The sequence below is a fragment of the Carcharodon carcharias genome, chromosome 4 (genome assembly GCF_017639515.1).
Source record: "Carcharodon carcharias isolate sCarCar2 chromosome 4, sCarCar2.pri, whole genome shotgun sequence".
In the NCBI taxonomy this organism is placed as follows: Eukaryota; Metazoa; Chordata; class Chondrichthyes; order Lamniformes; family Lamnidae; genus Carcharodon; species Carcharodon carcharias.
The window spans coordinates 105759181-105784504 of record NC_054470.1 but is presented as its reverse complement, the minus strand read 5'-3'; positions in this window follow the sequence as shown (position 1 = coordinate 105784504).

The following is a 25324-nucleotide window of genomic DNA, read 5'->3' as shown; positions in this document are numbered from 1 at the left end:
AACACTAAAGAAGCTTGACACTGTCCAGGACAAAACAGCCCACTTGATTGGCACCTCATCTACAAACATTCACTCCCTCCACCACCAACACACAATAGAGCTGTGCGTACCATCTACAAGATGCCCTGCAGAGATTCACCAAGACTCCTTCGACAGCACCTCCCAAAGCATGACCACTACCATCTAGAAGGGCAAGGGCAGCAGATAGATGGGAAGATCACCACCTGGAAGTTCCCCTCCAAGTCACTCACGATCCTGACTTGGAAATATATCGCCGTTCCTTTACTGTTGCTTGGTCAAAATCCTGGAGCACCCTCCCTAACAGCACTGCAGTGGTTCAAGAAGGCAGCTCACCACCACCTTCTCAAGGACAACTAGGGATGGGCAATAAATGCTGGCCCAGGCCAGCAAAGCCCACACCCCATGAATTAATAAAAAAAAGTCAACCATTTTTCTGTACATTGTGGAATGAAACAGATTGATTTTAGAGCTGCCTTTCAGAAGATGGCTAGGAACTGTTTGAGCTTCAATCTCTTGGCTTGTGGTGTTAACTGAAACACCTGAATAAATTTACAGCCTTGTGATAAAGATCCAAGCATTCTTCAAAAAATTGTTTATAAAAAAGATTCAATATTATTCTGAGACATATAAATTGAAAGGATACTTATTCTATGCTATTGGCTCACAGCCAGTGAACACAACACCTCTCTGTGACCCTTGCAGTTATTATTCGATTATCCTGAATGCACAATTCAACTGTTTTTCAGGCCCTTAGGCGTGGAAAAACCTCTTCAATCATCGATATCTGGCTGATGTCCAGCCAAATAGAGTCAAAGGACCAGAAGATTTTTCTTCTCTCTCTGCCAATGTTCTTTCCAGTCATTCTAATCTTCTGAAGATGTTGGATCCATGTTAAGCCTCTAACTCACGAGGAAGTATCCATTATTTATGCAGATAGTGACTTCCATCCGGTGATCAAACTGTGAAGGACATCACACTCAGTCTGTTCCTGTATCTAACATGCATGCATTCGGGGGAAACATCTTTACCCAAAGAATGGTTAGAATGTAGAACTCACCACCACATGGAATAGTTGAGATGAATAGCAAAGGGCAGAATCGTCCAGATTTGCACTAAGTGCGGTAGCAGGCATGAAAGAAGTCATTTTACCCGCCGCCCGCAATGGTGGGTTTTTGTGCCGTATCATCCCATTCTCAGTGTATTCTGTCTCATTAATAATGCATTCATGGGAAACACTCGGAATTGTTGGCGGCCGGGCTGGGATTTACCCATCACGCCGTAACATCAGCGCTTCCTCGCTCCGGGCGCCATATTTAAAGTGCACCAGAGCACATGCCTACTCCATGTCTACAGGCCAGGACTGCTCCAGGCGACAGATGGCATGGAAAGTAAAGAAGATGGCAGCCCTCAAAGTTAGTGACGCCTCTCTGGGGTGCTTGCTGGTTGCAGTGGGAGGCCGCTGCGATGTCCTCTAACACCCACTCTTGCTGCAGGAGGTCCACCAAAGTAACCAATCGGCCTGGGAGGTGGAGGCTGTGGCAGTCAAAGCCACCGGGGCACAGAGGAGGTCAGCCATCCAGTGTAGGAAGAGGATGAATGATCTCATCCATTCCGCCAGGCTAAGTCAACCACCTACTCACTCTTAACACATGCACTCACAAACCCAACACACATCCACAGGGATCTCACACCACAATGGACAACACCACTAACTCTCACACGCACCCTCACTTCTCCATCAGGATCACATCCTCTCAAGATCACATCCTGATCATGTCCATGGCTCCGCTCACCGCACAAACATTCCATTCAGTACCATGCATCCTCCTCGCACTCCCTCCACCTGTTTTCATGCAGGAAAAGCTGGCTGACAACAGCAGGGAGAGGTCCCAGGCCGGGGTTGTAGTGGCCCACATTAGGCCCCTCACCCGCTTTGAGGAGCGTGCCATCGCATTGAGTGGTGAGGACGTGGACCGTGCCTGTGGCGACAGTGAGGCTGGCAGTGAACACCCATGTGAGAATCCTGTACCACATCATCGCTCTCTCAATGCAACTGTGGTGCTCTCTCTCCTGGTTTTGACCCTGCTGCCATGCATTAATTATCTCTACTTTGGTTCACAGGGAGTTCTGCAAAGCGATCAATGCCCTCAGCCAGCCAGTCCCTCAGCTCCATCCATGTCCTCACCTCCAGCCAAGAGGACACCTCCTCCATTGAACAGCTGAAAATAAGCAGCTTAGAAGATCATCAGAAGGCTACCCACACTCTCCACCAGCACAAAGACACACACTGCGCTGGGATCTAGATCTAGAGCAGGCTCGGATTCACAATCTGGTGGTTACCGTACAGTCACGTGCCTGCAGCAGGAGGATGCAAGTTCAGCCGAGCTCGCAGGCACTTAGAAGACTGCGGGGAAAGAGGCACCTGTGAGGTCTGAGTCAGATGTCTGGATTCAGCATTGCAACTCATCCTGGAGAGTCAGGAGAAGGGTGGGGGAGGACATCACGCAGAGCTGTTGGAAGCCCTCAACAGAGTAGCACGCGAGTCGGAGGAATGCGTCCCCCTCCTCTCTGATGAAATGTTGCTCATATGTGCGCATATGGGGGTCTCCATGGGAAGGATTTTGGATGTCATGGAGACCCTGGTCCAGCACAATCTGAGATACGCAAGACCTGCACTCCATCGTGGTAACCATGGGGAGCTCCTGCAGTGGTAATGTGAGAGGGAAGTGGGGCATCTTAGTATCCCTCCAGGTGGTCCTTCATCTCAAGGAGTCAGGCCGCGGCCCTCGGGCACCTGAAGGGAGGAGGAGCAACACTCAGGAATCTCAGAGGCTGTCTGCTCCCTGCAAGTCCCCTCTGCCTCTGACCCCCTCAACCTTCTCCTCTGCCACCACTGAGCGAGCAAGCCTGGGCCTTCAAGACTTCAGTTCCCAAGAGGATGGATGTCAAAGTCATCAGAGGCAACCGGGCCAGTCATGGCACAGGCTTTGTGCACCCCAGCTGCAGATGTCAGGGCAGCACCTAGAAGAAGTGGTAGGCCTAGAAAAGTTAAGAAACTCTGATCACAAGTAGCCAAAGATGAACTGATTTTGTCATTTTATAATCTGATAATATACTCACTTTCACTGAATTATGTTAATGTTATCTTTCAGCCTCATTGACAGGCTTCACGAGTCCTCCCACTGCATCCCCACCCTCACTAGCAGTTCAGCTGCATGCAGGTGTTTCTGGAGAGAGAAGTGCATACGTGTGGCAGGGGCTTTTGGAGCCTTGTACAAGCATTGTCACATGCACATGAAACCTTCACCCATCACACTCATCTCAATGTCTTGGGCATTTTCAATGCTGCCTGCTGGGGTTCTCTTTCAGTTGTCCATCTGAGCTGACCTGCATCTCCACCCACCCATTGACCGCACTTCCATGCAGCACCTGTGCCTGTCCAACATGATTTTCTGTTCACTTTCGATTTCGACAACAATGGTCGTTGTCAAGTTTTCAATCAGTTCCCCCATCCTCTCCCCTCCCCATATCACCCATGCCCTTTCCCCCATCACTGTTGACTCCCCAGCATCACCTTCCACCTTCCCACCATCACGAAAATGAGCCCTTGCCTTTCCAGGATGTCCAGGTGAATGTGCATGTTCCCGACCTTTCCAAGGATCCCACCCCATCCACACTGACCTCCCTGACCTCGTCCTTCCCATCCCAGGGTCTATGTCTGCCTTCGAGTCCCCACTAACCACCCTAGCCATCCCTTCTACCAGTGGAGAGGCACCCTCACCCTCCCACCCTCCTGGCTCCCTCTGCCCCCTCTCATATTCACCATTCCCTCCTACCCTGCCCACCATCTGATCGCTCCCCAGGAAGCAGTCATTCACTCCACAGACCCCTCCCTTGCACATTCACCTGGAAATCCCCCACTCACTACTCCCTCTTCCACCATTACTCTCTCCTCCCCTCTGCAAACCTTCCTCCCCCCGGAAACCTTCACCCCCTCTGAACTCCCTCCTTCCCCCCAAATTCCTGTCTCCTTCTGGACACCTCTGAACTCCTTCCCCTCTCCAAAGTCCCTCCCTTAAACCTTCCTGCCCCCTTATACCTACCTTCCCACTCGCTGCATTCTCCCAGTTACATCGTCTTCCCCCTCCAAACATCAACCCCCGATACCTTCACTACCCCCCAACCCCTTCTTCCCCCTTTCCCAACTTCACCCCATGGCATCTTTGTAGCCCTCCTCCAAAACTTACCTACTGACACCTTTGTTAACCCCTTCCCAACCTCACCACCCCACCAACACCTGCCCCCCCTCCAAACTCAGCCCCCACCGCCGAGTACACCTTCCTCCCCTGCTCACACCTCGGTCTTCTTCTTCTACTCCCTCGCCGATCATTCATACCAACCCATGGCCATGACCATGATGTTCTGAAGCAGGCCTGAGACATCAAATGAGGCCTCCCACCTTCCGAGAGCTGCTTCGTGGCAGAGCCATGTGCATGGGGATCCACCCAGCATTCAATGCACGTGTTTCTCCAGGGCCTGGTAGCTTTAGGGCTCCAGCATCTTCTTCTCCTCGGACATCCGTGCTCTGAGCAAGGCCCTAATGGTAAGTCTCAACTTCTGTGTGTCACTTGTCCAGATGTGTTCTGGGCCGGTGTGATTTCCCCGTGGTGTAACAGTAAATTTGACGCGGGGGGACAATTCTGGGCGGGCCTTACTTTGCATCCCATGACCGGGATGCAAATCGGGTTGATGCCGGCCTACAGAGGGATTCGCATTCCGCCATGGCAGACACTATCAGATGATCTTGCTGTGCTTTCACACTAGCGTGAAGCCAACTTTTGGCCTTCATGCCAAATTGTACACCCCACCCCCCACCACCTGCTGGCCATGATGCATGACGCCAACAAGGCTGGAAAATTCTGGCCTTAGATGCATTAAACAAATAAGGGAGAAAGGAATAGAAGTGAATAGGGGCTAGTGTGGAGCATGAACCAGTTGGACGGAATGGACCCTTTCTGTGCTGCACATTGTACATGGCTATGTAAAATGATAGAAATAGGTGACAAAGAACAGTGATATTTTTGTACCTTCTTTTTGAGTTGAAACTGTTGTGTAAAGTGGGTCAGTTTATAAATCTTGACAAGTCAACGATGCTTTAGCTACTGCCAAGATCAGCAGCAAACAATAACCATTCAGTATTTAATTAGTTTGATTTTATCTTCATTCTAAATTCAACAACCCATTGTGTAACATATCCCTTAGTTTGAATCAGGCTATAGTCTTCATTGCCCTACAGAGTTCCGTATGGCTGAAACAGACATTGCGACGTCTCTCTGTGGAAACATTGGATGCAAAATTACATATATAATAAGTAGTTATCAGAAGAATTGATTTAACCTTTGTCTGTAGGTATCATTAGCAGCTTTCACTTGAGGCATTGTATTGATATCCTTGACAAATAAGATCTTCTTCTCAACTTAAGATATCACTTGATGTGACACAAATTTGGCTTTGGTCATCAATTGCCCTATTTACTGTTTACAAGTCCCAGAACAGCAACTACATTCCATTTAACTTCAGCTAATAAACGAGCTTCTACCATGTTCAGGAGCCAATGTCAGGCGGCACCTCTTTACACAGAGTGATTAATGCCTGTAATGATCTTGCGGCTGAAGCAGTAAAGGTAAAAGCTCTGAAGCCATTCAAGTGACATTTGGAAGCTGTGTGATTGGGGTGGGAGGGGGCGGGTAAGAAAATTTATGGCCCAGGAATATGTTATCGATGCAGCCATTTTTCATGAGTAAAACTGATGCCTCCAATACAGAGGGAGGAATGTATACTTATATCCCATGTCAGAATTGCACCATCCACTATATTGGTCAAGACAGAATAAAAAGCATCGAGAGCCCAACCTTGAATCAAGAGTTCTAGACCCTTTGCATTGGCAAATAAAGAACGTAAGGCCCAACTGAGGGCCCCATTGAAAAATTGAAGTGCCCTGAACATGACTGGTGAAATACTCCAGAGGTATCCTTAAAATGGAATTTTAATTTCAGCAATTTTCCAGAACTCCAGGAAATCTAAAGAATTAAGAGCCATGATTATGGCCAACATGATGAAAGGGGTCTCTGTGAATAAAAGAAAGACTTGCATTTATATAGCACCTTTCATGACTGCAGGACATCATCAAAGTGCTCTACAACTGATGAAGTACTTTTTGAAGGGTAATCACTGCTGTAATGTAGGAAATAACCCAGAAAGAAATAGATTCTTATTTGAAATATCTTATCATAAGGTTGAGGAGAATGAACAGTTTTGCAGCTAATGTGTTGAGCTGGCCAGTTTTGCTGAACAATTAAGATTTTGTTCACATAAGAATATGGCCTGGCCTATCGGTCTGTTGGTTTTGTCACAAAGTGTATGAAAGTTTAGTTAAAAATAAAGCAAAGAAATTTGCTTTGTGAATCAAGTGTGTAAAAGGTGGTGTTTATGACACAAAAAGCCAGTTTTGTCACAGTAAGTAAATGCAAGGAGGGAATAGAGAGAAGGAATATAGGAAAATTGTGAAGTTAAAGCATTCCACTAGCCAGGCAAAGACAGAGGATTCAGTGTAGAACATAACTGTGGAGGTGACGGAATTGAACATCATGGGGTAATTGGTAGAATTGTGCATCTCGGCAGAGGAATCAAACATCTACCTCTGATCACAGAGTTGGAGGGTGGTGAGTGGGAGGGGAATGAGCTTGGTGTGTTGGGGCAGAACATTCCTGCTGCACCTGGACCCCAAGCAGTGCAGTAAAGATAATTACCTCATGGATCTAGCCTTTTTAACCTCTTTTCATCTGATGGCTTTCTTAAGGCCCAGGAATCCTAGACTGCAGAGTTTAAAAATAAAATATTTGTTAAAATGGAGGCACACAGCTTCCTCAAAATATTTTACTGTCCAACCCACCTCCTGTGCGCAAATTTCTCCCCTGGCCCCAGACCTGCCTCCATTAAAACCAAAGTGAGTGGGTGCTGGGTTTACTTTTTATTCATTTTTAATGCCCACCTCGGTCCCCCTACCCCCACTGTTTGCTTTCTCCCTGACCCACTTTGTGGAGGGTTATAATGAATTCCAATGTTTCTGGATACAAAAACAAGTTCAGTTACACCAAAGGAGCTGAAGGAGGGAGAAAGATTATTATGTGACAGGCTGAGATTCATCATTCTCAGTTGCTGGAAACAGGCCCAAGTATCTCAGACGGAGACAAGACAACCAACTCTGTTCCCCAGATCCAGAAGGACAAGGTCATGTAAGCTCCTGAAATCTGTGTGACAGCTCCAATCTAGCCAGCAATAAGCTGGCCAGACACAACATTTACTCTCTTTATGGGGTATGTAGAACATTCCTTGTTCCAGTCCTACTCCAGCCTCCTCCCACAACTCTTTCTCCGATACATCGATGATTACTTTGGTGCTGCTTCATACTCTCGTCAGGACCTGGAAAAAATTATTAATTTTGCTTCCAATCTCCACCCCTCCATCATTTTCACATGGTCCAACTCTGACACTTCCCTTCCGTTCCTTGACCTCTCTGTCTCAATTTCTGGTGATAGACTGTCCATCAATATCCATTACAAGCCTACCGACCACCACAGCCACCTCGACTACAGCTCCTCACACCCTGCTTCCTGTAAGGACTCCATCCCATTCTCTCAGTTCCTTCGCCTCCGTCGCACCTGTTCTGATGATGCTACCTTCAAAAACAGTTCCTCTGACATGTCCTCCTTCTTCCTTAACCAAACTTTCCCACCCACGGTTGTTGACAGGGCCCTCAACCGTGTCTGGCCCATCTCCCGCGCATCCGCCCTCACGCCTTCTCCTCCCTCCCAGAAACATGATAGGGTCCCCCTTGTCCTTACTTATCACCCCACCAGCCTCCGCATTCAAAGGATCATCCTCCGCCATTTCCGTCAACTCCAGCATGATGCCACCACCAAACACATCTGCCCTTCAACCCTCCGGCGGCATTCCGTAGGGATCATTCCCTCCGTGACACCCTGATCCACTCCTCCATCACCCCCTACTCCTCAACCCCCACCTACGGCACCTCCCCATGCCCACGCAAAAGATGCAACACCTGCCCCTTAACTTCCTCTCTCCTCACCGTCCAAGGGCCCAAACACTCCTTTCAAGTGAAGCAGCATTTCACTTGCATTTCCCCCAACTTAGTCTACTGCATTCGTTGCTCCCAATGCGGTCTCCTCTACATTGGAGAAACCAAACATAAACTGGGTGACTACTTTGCAGAACACCTGCGGTCTGTCCGCAAGAAAAACCCAAACCTCCCTGTCGCTTGCCATTTTAACACTCCACTCTGCTCTCTTGCCCACATGCCTGTCCTTGGCTTGCTGCATTGTTCCAGTGAAGCCCAACACAAACTGGAGGAACAGCACCTCATCTTCCGGCTAGGCACTTTACAGCCTTCTGGACTGAATATTGAATTCAACAACTTTAGATCTTGAACTCCCTCCTCCATCCCCACCCCCTTTCCGTTTCTTCCCCCTTCCTTTTGTTTTTTCCAATAATTTATATACATTTTTCTTTTCCCACCTATTTCCATTATTTTTAAATCTATATCTTTTATGCCCTGTTGGCCTTTCCACCCCACCCCCACTAGAGCTGTACCTCGAGTGTCCTGCCATCCATTCTTAATTAACGCATTCATTTAGACAATATCACCACCTTCAACACCTGTTTGTTCTTCTGTCTATGACATCTTTTGATTATCTGCTCCTATCACTGCTTGCTTGTCCCTACAAACAGCCCCCCCCCACTTCTCTCCCCCCAACGCAGCCCCCACCTTAAATCAGCTTATATTCACCCCTCTCCTAATATTCACTCGGTTCTGTTGAAGGGTCATGAGGACTCGAAACATCAACTCTTTTCTTCTCCACCGATGCTGCCAGACCTGCTGAGTTTTTCCAGCTAATTCTGTTTTTGTTTTACAACATTTACTATGTGCAATAGACTCATTATTCAAGGCTGTTAACTTGTCAGCTATGTAAAAAAATATAAACTGACATTGTTGCTTTGTGTTAATGAACATAATTTCACCTAAGTGGAACCCATGATACACTTGAATGACTTTTGCAACCTCAAATATTCATGAAGCATAAATCCATCAGTTAATATATTGTGCATTATATCAGCTTATTGGGAGTTGATAATTGTTTACATTCAAACTGCATTTGTACCATTAGATATTAATGCCATTGGATAATATAATATGTCTTTGCACCTAATGTACTTCTACTGTTTAACAATAAAATCTTATTAATTTTAGTACCCTAAGCGGGTTAATGTTAGTTCATGGTTTCATTGTCTGATGTTCTTTTTGATGATTTGCAAGAAGTTAACTTGATCACTCTATCTCATGGGGTCAACTTTAACTGAGTCCACTCATTGGGAATCGGATGAGTGGGAAGTTGGTTTCATACGTCTCACCTGGTTTTACTTCTCCTTGGAGGAGAAGCAAAATAACATCAGGGGTGATGAGCAAGAGTGTTCCACTCACCCCATGTGATTCCAGCCCAGAAAAACAGGTTAAAATGACCCCATATGTGTCCTGACAATGTTCCCTGTGCAGCTGCGTAGCAATCTAAAACATACACCACAGTGAAATGAGCAGGCTGCGCAAAACCGACATGCCCTTGAGGATGCACATATGCACGGCCACACTGCAGTCTTGAGTGTACTGCATAGTGAAATATACAGGTTGTTCAAAACAAATAGAAATTAAAGGAAGGTTAATAGTCTAAACCTTAACCTACCAAAGATTGGTTCATATAAGATGATTTAGCAGGCAACTTCAAGCATCAAATACTTTCCCAGATGGGGACTGTAAACTCCCAGATGGTTCTTTGGCAGAGGTTTGATTGGAAAAGGTTGTTTGGTATTTCTTACTGGAGACCAATGTTATTACAAATGTGCCTGGGTGTACGCGTACATGAATCATTGAAGAGGCACAGCAGGTATGGAAAACACTTAAAAGGCAAACAGGATCCTAGACTTTGTAAATAAAGGCATAGAGTAAAAAAAAAACAAGGATATTACTATGATGAACCTTTATAAAACACCGGTTCACCCTCAACTAGGCTATTTTGTCTAATTCAGTGCAATACACTTTAGGAAGGGTATAAAGGCTTTCAAGAGGGTGCAGAAAGGATTTACGAAAACGGTTTCAGGGATGAGGGACTTCAGTTACATGGATAGATTGCAGAAGCTGGGGGTTTTCTCCTTAGAGTAGAGAAAGTTTAGATAGAACTTAATAGAGGTGTTGAAAATCATGACGAGTCTAGACAAAGTGGATTTAAAGAAATTCTTCCCTTTGGCAGAAGGGTTGAGAACTAGAGGACACAGATTTAAGATGATAGTTTCATGACTTAAGCTAACCACCTCAGTAGTGAAAATTAGGCCCTCATTGTGTTCTCTGGCTGACAATCTAGAATATGTGAGCTCAGGCTCAGGATAAGAGGTGATGAATTAGGACTCGGATGAGGAGAAATGGCTTCAATCAAAGGTTTATGAGCTTTTGGAATTCTCTACCCCAAAGAGTTGTGGATGCTCCATCTTTGAATATGCTTAATGCTGAGATAGACAGTTTTTGGTCTCCCAGGGAATCAAGGGATATGGGGGTGGGCGGGAAAGTGAAGTTAAAGCTGAAGATCAGCCATGATCGTATTGAATGGCGGAGCAGGCTCGACAGGCCGTCTTGTCTACTCCTGCTCCTAAGTCTTATGTTCTTAATTGATTGAAAAAAGAACCAACAGCAACATGAAGGAAAGCTTTTTTGTACAAAGTGAGTAGTTATGATCTGGAATGCACTGCCTGAAGGGGTGGTAGAGGTTGATTCGTTCATGGTTTTTAAATGGGAATTGGATAAGCGCCTAAAGGGACAACATTTGCAGGAAAGGGCAGGACAGTTAAATTGCTCTTGCATAAAACGGCACAGACTCGAAGGGCCAAATGGTTCCCTTTGTGCTGTGACCGTTCTATGATTCCATCCTTAGATGCTATTTTAAGGTTGAGCTTTAAGACATTAAAACGCAAGCATTCATTCAATTCAAAATTGTAATACAATAGCTGCTCTATTTTTTCTGTACACGTTGCCTGTTAAGAAATAGTCACTGTGAAATGATTAGCCCTTCTTTCCATTTGTCAATGCATATCTCCTGAGTATTGTATTTCCCTAGTGATTGTCACATTTGGATTTACTGCTTCTTTCTTACTGAGTTTTTCACAATGATTGGTGGCTGATAGCAGTTGCCCTTAGATTAATAATATAGATAATGTGGATTATTATCCCAGCAAAGCATTTCTCCAGACTGTATGATTGTGCAATGTCTGCACTGATAAGGTGTTAGATCAGTCTTGTGATGTAGTTCAGGATTTGCATAAATTCCCTCTAGGGCTGCTTGGTAGGCAGTCTGGATTGTGAAGGCCCAAGTGTGTTAGAAAGATCAACATTCCCAAATAAAACCTTTAACACGTCCCTGCTGTCTCATACCCTTAGTGTTTGCTGTGAGTGTGGAAGTAATTATCAGAGTAAAATTAAAATCTTAAAATGCATATTAAGGAAGGTAATTAGCATTTACCTTTACATAGCACCTTCATAACCTCAAAACAGCCAAAAGCATTTTATAGCCAAGTACTTTGAAGTATAGCTGCTGTTGTAATGTAGGAACTGTGGCAGCTAGATTATGCACAGCAAGGTCCCTCAAACAGCGATAATACCAAATAATCTAGCTTTTTTTTTAAGGTCCATTTAGGATTAAATATTGGCCAGGACACAAGGGAAAACTCCCCTGTTCCTCTTTGAAATAGTGCCATGGGATCTTTTCCATCTGCCTGAGAGGGCAGAAGGGTTTGAATATCTCATCTGAAAGATGGCACATCAGACAGTACGGAGCTCCTACAACACTGCACTGGAGTATCAGCCTAGGTAATGTTCTCATGTTATTATAGTGCTGTTAAGACAACTATTAAAACCCACTGCAATAACAACAGCAGATGAGGCAACCTCCGGCTGATTAATACCAAGTGTAAGGCAGTGGCTAAGTAGCCTGGGTGTCTCCAGAATGCGCCAGTGGCTTCAGATCACTGATGGAGGAAATGGCATCAAAAGGCGAATGGGTTCATCCTTGCGTTAGCCAATGACATCCACAACCTGTAAGTTGTTGACATCACTGAAGTACGTATCGCATCACTAAAGGGGGTGAAGCATGGGCAATTTGAAATACAACATCAAGGTTCAAGTGCCTGCATTTAAAGATGTCTGAAGGAATTCAGATGATAGCCACCTGATGATGATATTACAGTCTACTGTGTATATTTAAATATCTAGCATTGTACAAGGATATTGCAGTAAAATGATTAGTCGATTAATTGATCAATATGTGAAACAAAATCATGAACAAGAAACCACTCTATGACTATGTACCACTATACCAAGTATAGTATGAACACATTGAAATTTATCAGTTTTCCACAAGCTACACAAAGGATGTTCAGCTACCTGCACATTCCGCACTTGCCTGCAACTGCCTCCCAATTTCTTTCTAATTGATGTCCTAATTCCCATTTGCCTTTGCTGGATAGATTTGAAACAAATTACAACCTAAGTGGTTTCTTGACATTGTTGTTAAGCAATGACCCAAGTAATGCCTACAGTGCCGAATTTGTAGTACCCTTGAAACCTTCCTGCTCACTTTCAGTTTAAATTAATGGAGGTGTTTAAAATTGCAGTGTGACAAGGGCCAGAAACCTTAGTGTCAAAGCCTGAAGGTTGGGGTTAAAGGACAGATAGTGCATTTCTTGGCAACGCATTCTATTGCTTACAAGGTGTTTTCACTTGCCTGGCTAAGATAGGTATCTGACAAAATCTATTAATGCAGCAATTGACTGTGTATTTTCATTGTGCTTTGCTTCCCCCTTATATTAAGGCTGATTAACAACTATGGGCACCTTGTCCAGCTGGTAAGATTCATATATGAACCCCAATACGTATATTCTTCTCCAATCCCTTAAGGCAGTAAAAAGAAAGAACTTGAACTTGTGTAGTGTCATGACCTAAGAACACCCCAAATTCCTTTACAGCCAATGAAGTACTCTTGAAGTGTAGTCACTGTTATAATGTAGGAAATGGGACAACCAATTTGCACGTAGCAAGGTTCCACAATGTTAATGTGATAAATGACCAGGTCATTTTTCTTTAGGCATTGGCAAAGGGAAAATTATTGGCCAGGACACAAAGGGCCCTGTAATTATTTGAAAAAGCACTGCAGGATCATTTAAGCTTGCCTGAAAGAGCAGGCTGGACATCGGTTTAACATTTTATCCAAAAGACAACACACCAGGATTGCAGCATTCCATCAGTTCTGGCATGTTTTACCATTAATCAATCATCTCAACGCATGGTTCTGAGCCATTTATGCTAGTGTGATTAATTGACGCATGATAGAAGTTTCGTGTCAGCTTCCACAGGGATGAGTATTTACACACATGATAAGGTGATTGACATCACACATTAGCTGGATTTACATTGAATAAGAGTTTTTTTAAATAACATTGAAAGGTTATTGCATGGGGCTTTTCAATACCATCTGTGTTACAACAATTGCTCTTTGCCCCTGTGTGAATCATACAAGTGTTCAGAATTGGATTCCTTACTCACTTTGTTCTATTATTTCCGTGAAGTAGACAATAAACTTCAAAGGTCATCTGAAAAAAGCAGATTTGATTATTTTATGCAATTGTGTGCAGTTGCCTAACTAATGTGAGTCATCTGAAGCTGCTTGGAAGGACTTAGTTACAAAGAAAATCAAGGCCGTGGTCATTTTCACTGCTACATGCTGCATCGTGTTTTTTTGGCCCCGTCATGGTGGGACCCGCCACAGGAGACTTGGTGGCCCAGCTGAAAGTCCATTGACTTTCAGCAAGTCCAGACGACCCTGGAGGCAGGCAGGGCCTGAAAATCCCACCCTTTGTTGTTGTCCAGCTGGAAGACAACAAGTCTTCAGTCATCAATTGGCATAACTCCAAATTAAGCTGTGGTGGGGGAATGGGTGTTACGTATTTGTTGGGTTGCACTATAACCTATATGTTTGATTTACCTCAGATAAATGTAGAAGTGACACTAGTATTTACAATACTTCAAAATTTCACTGGATTTTCTACACACAAATGGTGTCAGCCAGCACCCAGGTCTTTCCAGAACATTCTCTGTGTGTTTTCAGTATTTAACTCTCTAACTCCACCCACAAGTTTAAACAATCAAGTACAGTTACATAAATCAGGAAACAAATTAACATGATCAAACACAGAAAAATTAAACCATTGAACACCAAAGGTGGGATTTTTCCTGCATTAAACTAAGTGCAGAATTGGGCATGAAAAACAATATTTTTCCCATTGGCCTCAATGGTGGGTTTTTGTGCCACATCGTCCACTCCCTGCCTCATTAATTATACACGCACGTGAAACACAGCGGGCTGTTAAATGTCAAAGGCAAATGGTTAGGTTTTCCTTTCTTGGATAAAAGCAAAGAACTGCAGATGGTGGAAATCCAAAACAAAAACAAAAACAGAAATACCTGGAAAAACTCAGCAGGTCTGGCAGCATCGGTGGAGAAGAGCACAGTTGACGTTTCGAGACCTCACGACCCTTCAACAGAACTTCTGTTGAAGGGTCATGAGGACTTGAAACGTCAACTGTGCTCTTCTCCACCGATGCTGCCAGACCTGCTGAGTTTTTCCAGGTATTTCTGTTTTTGTTTTTATTTCTCTTCTTGGAGATGGTTATTGTCTGCCATTTGTGTGGCATGAATATTACTTGCCCAAGTAAGCCCAAATTTGACTGTTGTCCAGGTGTTGATGCATGCTGGCTTCGTCATCTGAGGCGTTGCCAATGGAACTGCAATTGGATGCCAATAAAATCCAAACTTAGAAAATGTTCCAAAACTTTGATAAGTGGACACAATCTATTGGAAATAATTAGTTAGAAAAATAGGGTCTAGCTAGAACTGTTCCATTCATCTCTGGTAGTTTGTAAACAGTCCAGACTAATGAAAATACACATCTTGTCTCCTTGAATAGTGATTGAGTGCAAGTGAAACAAGTTTTGGATGTTTTAACTCAGTTTCCAACAAACCATGGCTAAGATTGATAACAGCTGCAATATCTCACCTCTCCAGTGCAGATGAACTTCAATCAAGTGTTAGATCTATGGGAAGATAAATATTGATTTATAATTACTGACTTCTGTCCTCCCCAAAATAAAATTTTGAAAGGGCTACCATTAACTTATACCATAGGTGACGGCATAGAGACATCAAAACGCCAGATTAGCAGCAGTGAATGTGTAACTACATTAATTACATGTAATGATGTAATAGGCTATTTAAATGGATACGACAAAGCTGGTTGCATGACCAACCATGTCTTGCATATCAACAGAAATGTGCTGTTTACTAATTCCTGCCTATTACCTATATTTGGATCTTATTGTCTTTTTCTGGTTGTTTATCCTTCTATGCTCATCACTGTGAAGAATGTCAATGTTGAAGACTGGATTACTGTTCTATTTCTCACATCAAGTGTCAATTGGTCTACGCCCAGATTGTGTTAAAACTACTGAGGAGTTCTCATTTCCTTCTGCCCCAACTTCAGCAAAATACCCTTTGGCCTCAGAGACTTCTTCATCCACCCCTTGTATTCTTTGATCCCATCGTGCTTCTGGTGCCTGTCTGTTTGCCCCTGAACATTTTAAATTGTATGTGCCTAAGGCCCATGTGGACCTCATTCATCCTCATCTTGGGGCCACTTACAGTGTCTAACATATCCACTGCACCCCCCCACCCTCCCTCCAGTCATGTGTCTGAGTGCAACCTTCCCCATTCTTAATCCGCAGTACAGCCCTAGCCATGCAGCCCCTTCTTCTGCCTGATGCCAGCTGCACCCCCCACCCACCTTCTCCAGTGGATCCCTATTCCTGCAGCCTACTAAAAGCCACCCCGGTCTTACGCTGGCCTGGTAGGTATTGGCTTGCCTGTGACAACCCTCTGAAAGCAATGCGGTGCTGCCTGCAAAGCCTGACACTGATACCTGCGAGTAGTGCGCGATGCAAGGTAAGCGAACTAACCTCGAAGTGATGAGCAAAGTGCAGGGCTGATGTGGCCTGATGATCCAGAGTGGGAGGATTGTTCTGGCGAGGGCTTACAATGAGATGCAAATGTATTAAAATGACAGTCCCGAGGTGCTGTGGTGGGAAATGTGGCTCACTATTGACAGGTGGAGTGGATGATTGCAAAATGTCTTTACCTCATGTCATGAAACTATTAATGTATATAATATTTTGGAAAATATTTTTCTTTTAAAATAGAGGTTCAGTCTGTACATTTGTCTTTTTAATTGCATTAAAGCCAGCTAATCTGGGAGCTTTGATGTGTACTAGTTTTGATATGTAAGAGAGATGGCGTGCATTTGCATTTTTTTGAATAGAGGATTCAAGAAGTGGGGTGAAAACTGATGCCTTCCTAGCGGCTACCAAGCAACATGTTTATCTGACTAATAAAATTGGTACTATGAAAGGGGTTTCATTGTTAGAGAAGTCTGGTTCAAAGGTTGTTGATACAATGAGAATAAACATTCAATGGGAGGGGTAGGTACAACAAGTCAACGGTTTCAGGTGTTCAGAGCCCAGGCAATGTGAGATCAAAAGGTAGCCGTATGCCTCCAACTAGCTCCACAGGAACCAAAGTGAAAAGAACCTCATTTTAAAAACGTAAGGTGAAAATGGCTTTGCCTGTTGTCTGGTTAAGTCTATGGGTTACTGTTGCATTAATGGAGATTAGTTTGGGAATTTGTAAGAAGTTATGATAGTAGTAATTTTGCAGCCATGTGTATATATTTTAACCTATGTAAATTAATAAAATGTTTCAGTTAATTTAATGTAAAATATCAAGAACTGATGGTCTGATTCCTGAATTTAGAGTCACATCTCAAACAAGGCACTTAAAATTATAGGTTATGACAGTTGTTTAAAGTTTCCCTCTTGAATTTTTAAATAACTCCGCTTTACCAATTGCATCGGTCACAACACTCGTTTCAGCTGCCATATTTCCTGAGGCTTGGAAAGTCCAGCTAACTACTATAAAATCTGAAAGCGGGTCAAATCAGAGGCTTTGCATTGTTAAAATATTGTATTATTAAAATTGCCAACCCACCTGTGCTAAATTCAGAAATGGGTAGGTTGAAGGCGGGACACAGTGTGGTCTACTGATTTTTACCTTTTTTCATCTGACCCTACCACAACCCATCTGTATCTTTGGTGTTAATATTCACCCCAATATTTCTATAAGCCAAATGCCTGCTTGTTTCAGGCAATGGGTGGCTTAAATATGCAAATCAAGGTCCTATGACAATTAAAGGGGCAACATCCAGTTGGGACAAATGGACAGAATATATGCCGTACATTTGCACCAGGTGCTGAGCAGCCAAAAACCAGGGGTCTTTAAAGGGATCACTGGGGGTGGGCACATGCTCAAGAAAAGGCCAGATGTGTTTGAGGGAAGAGCTCTTGTGGAAGTATGTGACTGCTGGCTTACATTCAACTTCATTATAGATTGATCCCAGCCCCCTATTCCTGGCCTGATGCACCGGTTTCTCCAGCATGGAGGAGCCAACCAATGCCCTGTTCTCAAGCAGCAGCTTTGTCCTCAGTTTGGGACCACAGGTCACCAGAGACGTTCAAATAAGGCCCAAACCCAAAAGTAGTTTGGGCCTCCCTGTGCAGGCTTTTGGGAAGGTAATTAGATCACTCTGTTGACTCCCATCCATTTCAGGCAGATGTCAAAACCTATTCTATGGCCAGGGTTTTTCCTATGGCAGGCTGGACAGGAGCAGGCAGGGGTGGGCGCAGAGCCAATTGCCACCCACAATCAGCTTCGCACCGCCATTGTACTGTGAGGGCCAATTAAGACCCACCCAGCGTAATACGCGGCTGGTAGCGCTCAATGTTACCTGTGCGGGTGGGGGGAGGAGGGAGAGTTGGGGCCAGCTCTCTTTCGCACATGCGCGCAAAAGAGCGCAGCAAACTCCCTGAGGCACAGAGCTGCCTCAGGGATGTTGAATGAATATTAAAATAATGAAAGAAATGATACAAAAATTTATTTCAACATGTCCTCTCATATGACTGTGTCACATGAGTGGGGACATGTTTTTATATTTATGAAAAATTATTTATTTATGTAATAAAAGCCTTAGGAAACCTCATCCTTAAGGTTGGCCGGCAGCATTGTCAAGTGCCTCAATTGATTTCTTAATGGCCTTAATAGGCCATTTACATTTCAGCGGACACGCAGCCAACTCAGCGCACGCCTGCCAAACGAAATATCGCGATAGCGCACGATGACATCAAGGCACACACCCGACGTCATCGCGCATCATTTTACATGTCGGCGTGTCGAGGCCACCCCCTGCATGTCGACTGGAAGATTCTGCCCCATGAGTCTAAAGTGGGGTGTCAAGCGTACAATTTGAGGAGCTGACTAAGAATGACCCCAGTGTAAAGAATACGAGCAATGAAAAAAGATGAGAAATGGTCCATCGCCACAGTCTTAAGAACTGATTATATGGTGGTATATTCAAAGTAATAAATGCATAAATGAAGTAAATCCAGAAACTGTTCTAACATTAGTCAGGCCAGTAGAATGAAAGGACATAGATGTAAGTTCATGAAACAAAAGTTTAAAAGAGACCATTAAAAATTTATATTCAAAAGTACGCTGGGCAGTACAAATGATCTACAAAGTAAGTTAAGGTAGAGATGCAATTAGATTTTATTTAAGAAGGTTTAAATACTGAAAGTATATTTTTGATGGACCAAATGGCTTTTGTTCATCGTTGACCTTTTCCTAAGATCCTCTGGGGCTGTTTAAGGTGATCTTCTAATATGACCTGAGGTAGAGGCTGGATAAAAGGAGTTTTACTCCGTTGTGTCTCAGTTGTGTCTAATCAATGATACTCATACTCGGCGCCTGAATGGAAAACGTTTCATTCACAAGCACTAATTACCTTGACTAATGGAGAAAAAGACACAAAAAGTCATTAAGTATATGTGTAAGAAAGCCATAGCACTGGCAATCTTAACCATCTTCCCATTATGGCTGTAAACAGCACTTATTTTTGACAATGCCTGTCAGTGGTTCAAATCATAAGCTCTTTTGGCAATTTCAGAGACGAAAAGACTCAGCCTCACATTTGCTCACTTTGATCGTGATTGATTTCTTTTACATGAGTGGCAAACATTAATCCCAGTTTTCAACATAGACTCCTGTCTAATTGTTTTATTATCAATCACAGCCATTAGTTACATGGTTTAAACAAAACATCCTAAGGCTCGCTCCAGATGGATGCGAATCCCAAAAGGCTAATTCAAGATAAGCTTGTGCAGAAATTATAACACCAACAGACAGGCAAATCTCCATAAAAAATTACTTCGGGGCAAATTTGATTGTTACAGTCCCCAAGAGTTGGATTGTACAAGGAATTATATTGGCAAAGCAGTTGCTTCGCACTCTAAGGGAAACCAAAGGCATATCTGAACCAAAATAGAGCAACCAGCACTCCAAATGAGATTAAAATGAGGAAGGCATTCTTGTAATTGCAAAAGTAATGCAGCTAGGGATTTGAGCTCGAAGGTTTGCCTCAGACCTTGCAGCTTACTATAATGTAATGCACATTGTAAATTGTGACAGAAGATATGACACAGCTTGGATTACACAATTTACAGTTGCCAGGAGCTAACTGGAAATGTGATGAAGTCCACTGCTTCCAATAGCAATACCGATAACAGTGTGTCCTTCATACGAATAAGTTTGTTTCAACTATCAGCATTATTCCATTCATTCCATGTGGACTACTGTACTGTCAGTCGCTCCTCTCCTCTATTTCATAGACTTTACTGAAGAACCGAGGGCCAAGATGTTTTTCTGTACTCACCTAGTTGGAAGCATCTTGTGTTTTTTAAATCACATGGATTTTATATGAACAGATGTCAAATTCCTGACAACTGGAATTGTTTTCTTTGCCAGATTGAACTTGCTGTTATGGTGGATCAACTGGACATGACCACATGCGTCACTGGGGTTTTTATCATCACTCCTAGCTCCAAGTTTGTGTTTAGTCAGCATTTCTGGCAGTCTGTATATGCTTCCTGCAGTGCACTTGCTAATACTGTGAGAGATGAGCACATATGCTACTGATGCTCATTCTCTCATGTCAGCCATTGGACTAAATTGTATTGTTGCCACCATTTCATAGAATGGTGCAGCACAGATGGAGGGCATTTGGCACATTGTGCCTGTGCCAGCTCTTTGAAAGAGTTGCCGCACTCCACTGCCCATAGCCCCTGCAAATTTTCCCCCTTTTAACTGCCCCTTTTAATTCCTCGGCCTTGAATTTTTGCTAAGAAATCTATTACGTGGTACTTGGTTGCACAACTGCCCTGACCTCAGCACTCTCTTCCTTGCTTATCTTCTTTAGGCTTATCACTCCATTTGGTACTGCTTCAGTGGCCTTATAAGAATGGAATCCTGGCATTCAGACTGCCATTCAATGACCTGTACATAGATATGAGATTGGTTAAAGGACAGGAGACAGAGTAGGAATAAACATATCATTTTCAGGTTGACAGGCTGATACTAATAGAGCGCCACAAGAATCAGTGCCAAGACCTCAACTATTTACAATCTATATGAATGACTTAGGTGAAGGGACCAAATGTAATGTATCCACGCTTGATACAAAGCCGGGGAGGAAAATAAGCTGTGAGGAGGACACAAAAAGTCTGCAAAGGGATATAGTGATTCATTGAATGGGCAAGAACGTGGCTGGTGTCATATACTGTGGGGAAGTGCGAGGTTGTTCACTTTGGTAGAAAAACTAAGAAAACAGAAGACATTTTTAATAGGGAAAAACTATTAATTTTAGCATTCTGAGGAATTTAGTTGCCCTTGTACACAAAATGGAGAAAGGTGACATGCAGATACAGCAAGCAGTTAGGAAAGCACAAACTATATTGGCCTTTATTGCAGGGGGGCTGGAGCACATGAGTAAGGAAGTTTTTTCTCCAGTTGTGCAGTGGGACCATGTGGGGGTGGGCCCCAAATGCCGACGGGTAAAATGACACGCGGTAACATCAGGCATGCATCCTGACCTCACCGTGCATCATTCCAATCTTTCATTTGGCGGGCACGCACCAGAGTCAGCTGCGTGCCCGCCAAACTGTCAAAGGCCTGATAAGGCCATTAATAAAGTAACTAACCGATCTGACGGGGCTGCCCGTTCAACCTTAACTCAGGCAGCCTACGCATTTTTCATGAAGTCTCATCCACGGGCATGATGAGGTTTCCTAAAAAATGTAAAGGCCGCTTGGCCTTTTCATCTGCCTGCAAACCATAAGGTTGGACAGGAAGCATAAATTTGAATTTAGTTAGCTTGTTAACGACCTTATTAGGCCTTTTAATTATCGGCGGGCACACAGCCGACTCCGGTGCATGCCCTCAGAACGAAATATCACGCAAATGCGTGATGATGCTGGGACGCACGCCCGACATCATCGCGCGTCATTTTACTCTCACGCGTGTTGGGCGCGCACCCGCACACCAAGCATAATATTCTGTCCTATATACTGTTTTTGTCCCCATAACTAAGGAAGGATATGCTTTCCGGTGGGATCATAAAATCCCAGCCTGAGAGAATCAAAACATGGAAACTGGACAAGGAAGTGGAGTTAAGGTCAAAAATTAACAGTGCTCTTATTAAATGGTGGAGCAGGCTCGAGGGGCTGTATGGAAACTCGTGCTCCTATTTCTGATGTTCTTATTCTCTTAGCAGCACAATCCTGTCTCATCAAAAAGCCAAAACCTTTAAAAGCCGCAAATTCTCTTAGTTTAGTTAATATTAAACCTCCTGGGGATACAGGCACAATGAGTTATTTCCGACAAGGATGCTTTCAGAACTGGGTGCTTATAAAGAATTGCAAGGATGAAGTGAGAGGTTATGACCATCAGGAAAGGCTGAAAAGGCTGGGTCTCTATTTCCTAGGAAAGAGGAAACTGAGGGGTGGCCTAATCATGGTTTTATGAAAGGTTTCACTAGTGTAGACATTGCAAAGGATCTTCCACCTGTGGGAGAGTGCAGAACTAGGTGTTAGAAATATATCGACTAATAGCTCCAACAAAGAATTCAAGAGACATTTGTTTAGACGGAGAATACTGAAAATGTGGGTTCACTACTGAATGGCATGATTGAGATGACTAGTGTTTGAGGGGAGATAAGATAAGCACATGAAGGAGAAAGGAAGAGAAGGCTATATATGGTGATAGGGTCAGATGATGTAGGATGGGAGGAGGCTCATGTGGAGCATAAACACCAGCAGAGATGAGTTACATTGAATGTCCTGTTTCTGTTCTGTATATTCTTTGTAATACTGAGTTTTCACTGTTGTGAGTTGCACTGCTTTTATGTCAATGATAAAAGATTTCTGCCTACTGGTAGTCAGGTGAGGTGTATATAGATGGGAAAGTCCTGGGCTCCGCAGCAAATAAGAGGGCCTCGCTTCAAACCCCATCCCATACTCCCCATATTCCCACCAAATCACCTTGTTGGAGGCAGTGATGAAACAGGGAGGTGATGAATGGTGACTGGCAAACAGCCTGGGGTAGCACATATATATTTACTATGGAGCAGGGGTGGACAAGCAAAATATTCAAAGTTACCTTTCCAGTGGAAGCCGTCTTTAAGGTTCTGCTAGCATGGCTGCAGAGCACCTGAAGGAACTGACCACAGCCAGCGGAAATAACACTTTACAAAAGGAGACTCAAATAGGCGTTAGGCCCTGTATTTGTAAATGTAAAGGACCTGGCTCTTCTGTTTCAGGCATGTGCCCTAGACAACTATGGGGGAGCCTTCATCAATATGGCATGTGGTCCCACCATGAGCAGGATTTCTGCCTCATTTTACCATAGGCGGTATCTGGTTTGGAAGAGCTACCTAGCTTCAAGTAGCGATAGCCAATCAAGTTAAGTAAGCGGCCTGAAGTGGATAATAACCCTAGCCCTTTTTGGGGACTACTCCTTGGATGTACTCCTTGGATGATCACACTCACTTTAAGTTGAGAAATACAAACCTCACAGACACTTAAATGGGTCTGAAGAACTGATCTCACACTTCCTGAAGGAAAGGAACTACCTCAACCACCGTGTGATTCCAATGTTCATACCATAGAAGAGCTGAACCGGCAGGAAGCATACTGAGCACACATGCTGGACAACATCCTTTATTTTAATTAACATCCTTCATTTTAGTCAACCTCCGTCAAGAAAACAAGAGATTGAGAGGTACAGATGGTGGTCTCTTCCTTGGTACACTCAGTTTCCAGGATTCAGTTGACAAGTAATTTAGGGGCATCCATTGCTAGACTGTGGTATCTTACAATTTATCAATGCCTTGCTGAAGTGATAGAGAGTCCAGTTCTTGTTTTTTTCAGGAACAGCCTTGCATTAGAAGATAGACCATAACCTATGCCATAGGATATTGTTGTCCTTGAGCACACAATTAAGCCCAGGCATATTTACAAACTCCTGAACCTTTGCCCAGCATATGAACTCTGCTTTTAATTTTTAATCCCTACTTCACAGGAGAATCACACTTTTTAATCTTACAACTCCATATTTATAGTTAGATTCTCTTATAACTCCATATTTATAATTGCATTCCTTCACAGGCCAATCAAGGTCAATTAACAGAAAATTCCATTCAGCCTGCTGGGACCCATTGGCATCAGGAACTGAGCCAGCTTCAAGGAACTGACCTCCTGGTTGCAGAATAGGAATGATGGCAATCTTGGCAGACTTTGAGGCCCTACGTGCCTGCCTAGCTAAAGCTACAGTACAGTACAGTAGAAGCTCCCCTCCCGTAATAATAGTGGCCCTGCTACTCTGGTTATTCCCTTAATTCAAATTTTTAAATGTTGCAGAGAGGACTGAAATAGCAGGCTGCAACCTTATATGCTGGAGGGCCTCCTATTGGCCCTCCAGTCCTGGGAGTTCATTTGCTGTCCTTAATTGGAAGGCAAGTTGTGGCTTCTGGCCACTAATTTTCCAATTCATGCAAAATCACTAACTGTTCCCCACAAAGTGTGGCATTGTGATCTCCATTTCACTCACAGTCCCACCCCCAAAGCCTAAAATCATGTCCCATATTTGACCAGCAGGTGCCTATCATACAGCTGTTAAATGTGCAAAGCACGATCCAAGTTCATGGCTTGTGTCTCAGAACTGCTCTTTGTCATATAAGTTTCATGAACAATTGATTAAAGTATTCAAACCATCCTTCCAGGGCCACAGGCATTATTAATTCAAATCAATAATTTAGTTAGAAATTACATAAGAACCTACAGTTTGCCTGAAAGGAACGTGAGTTAATGAATCAATGATGAGCATTTTTTTTTCCAAGTTAGCTCTATGCTTCTATTCCATAAGAATGTAATTGAGAGATCTAGCCTTGCTCTGTTATAATTATGACAAGGCGTCCTATCCCTGATGTATTCTATGTGAGGGGACAACTAGGACAATGATATTTTAGTGCAATATTCATCAAAGGGAAGCAACTCTGATGTCAACCAATTAATTTTGTATGCCTGATGCAGCAGAATGGTTCGTTAAACTGTGTCACAAAGAGGTTAGATGTTGACTTTGTTGGATATTTGATATATTTGATTTGCCTTAAAGCAATGCTGAGATGACACTGGTTCCTAGTGTGCAGGAATATATTTACAGGATTTTATATGTTGCTTTGAAATGTCTACCCTATGCTTCAAATGCAGCTTCTGGTAGCTAATGCGTCGTCTATTTAGTTATCGCTGAGTAAACACCCAGGCTTAACTAATCAAGCACAGTGAGCATAGATCAGTTACCAGACTCAGTTAATCAAACATAGAACAATTGAACCATTGGACTCTACAGCCTGAATTTTTACTGAGTCGGGATGACTCAGGAGCCCTTTAAAAATAATGGCCAAGACCTGATTCTGGGAATCCCGAACGCATTCCCAGGATTTCTGATTTTCAGGAGCACCTTTTAAGGCTGTGGGATGGTTCAGGTCAAAAGCCCACACTCTGCATTCCTGACCTAGCCAACTCCATTACGGGAATAGGCATGTCCGGATCCTCTGCAATTTTCATGGATTCAAGCCATGTT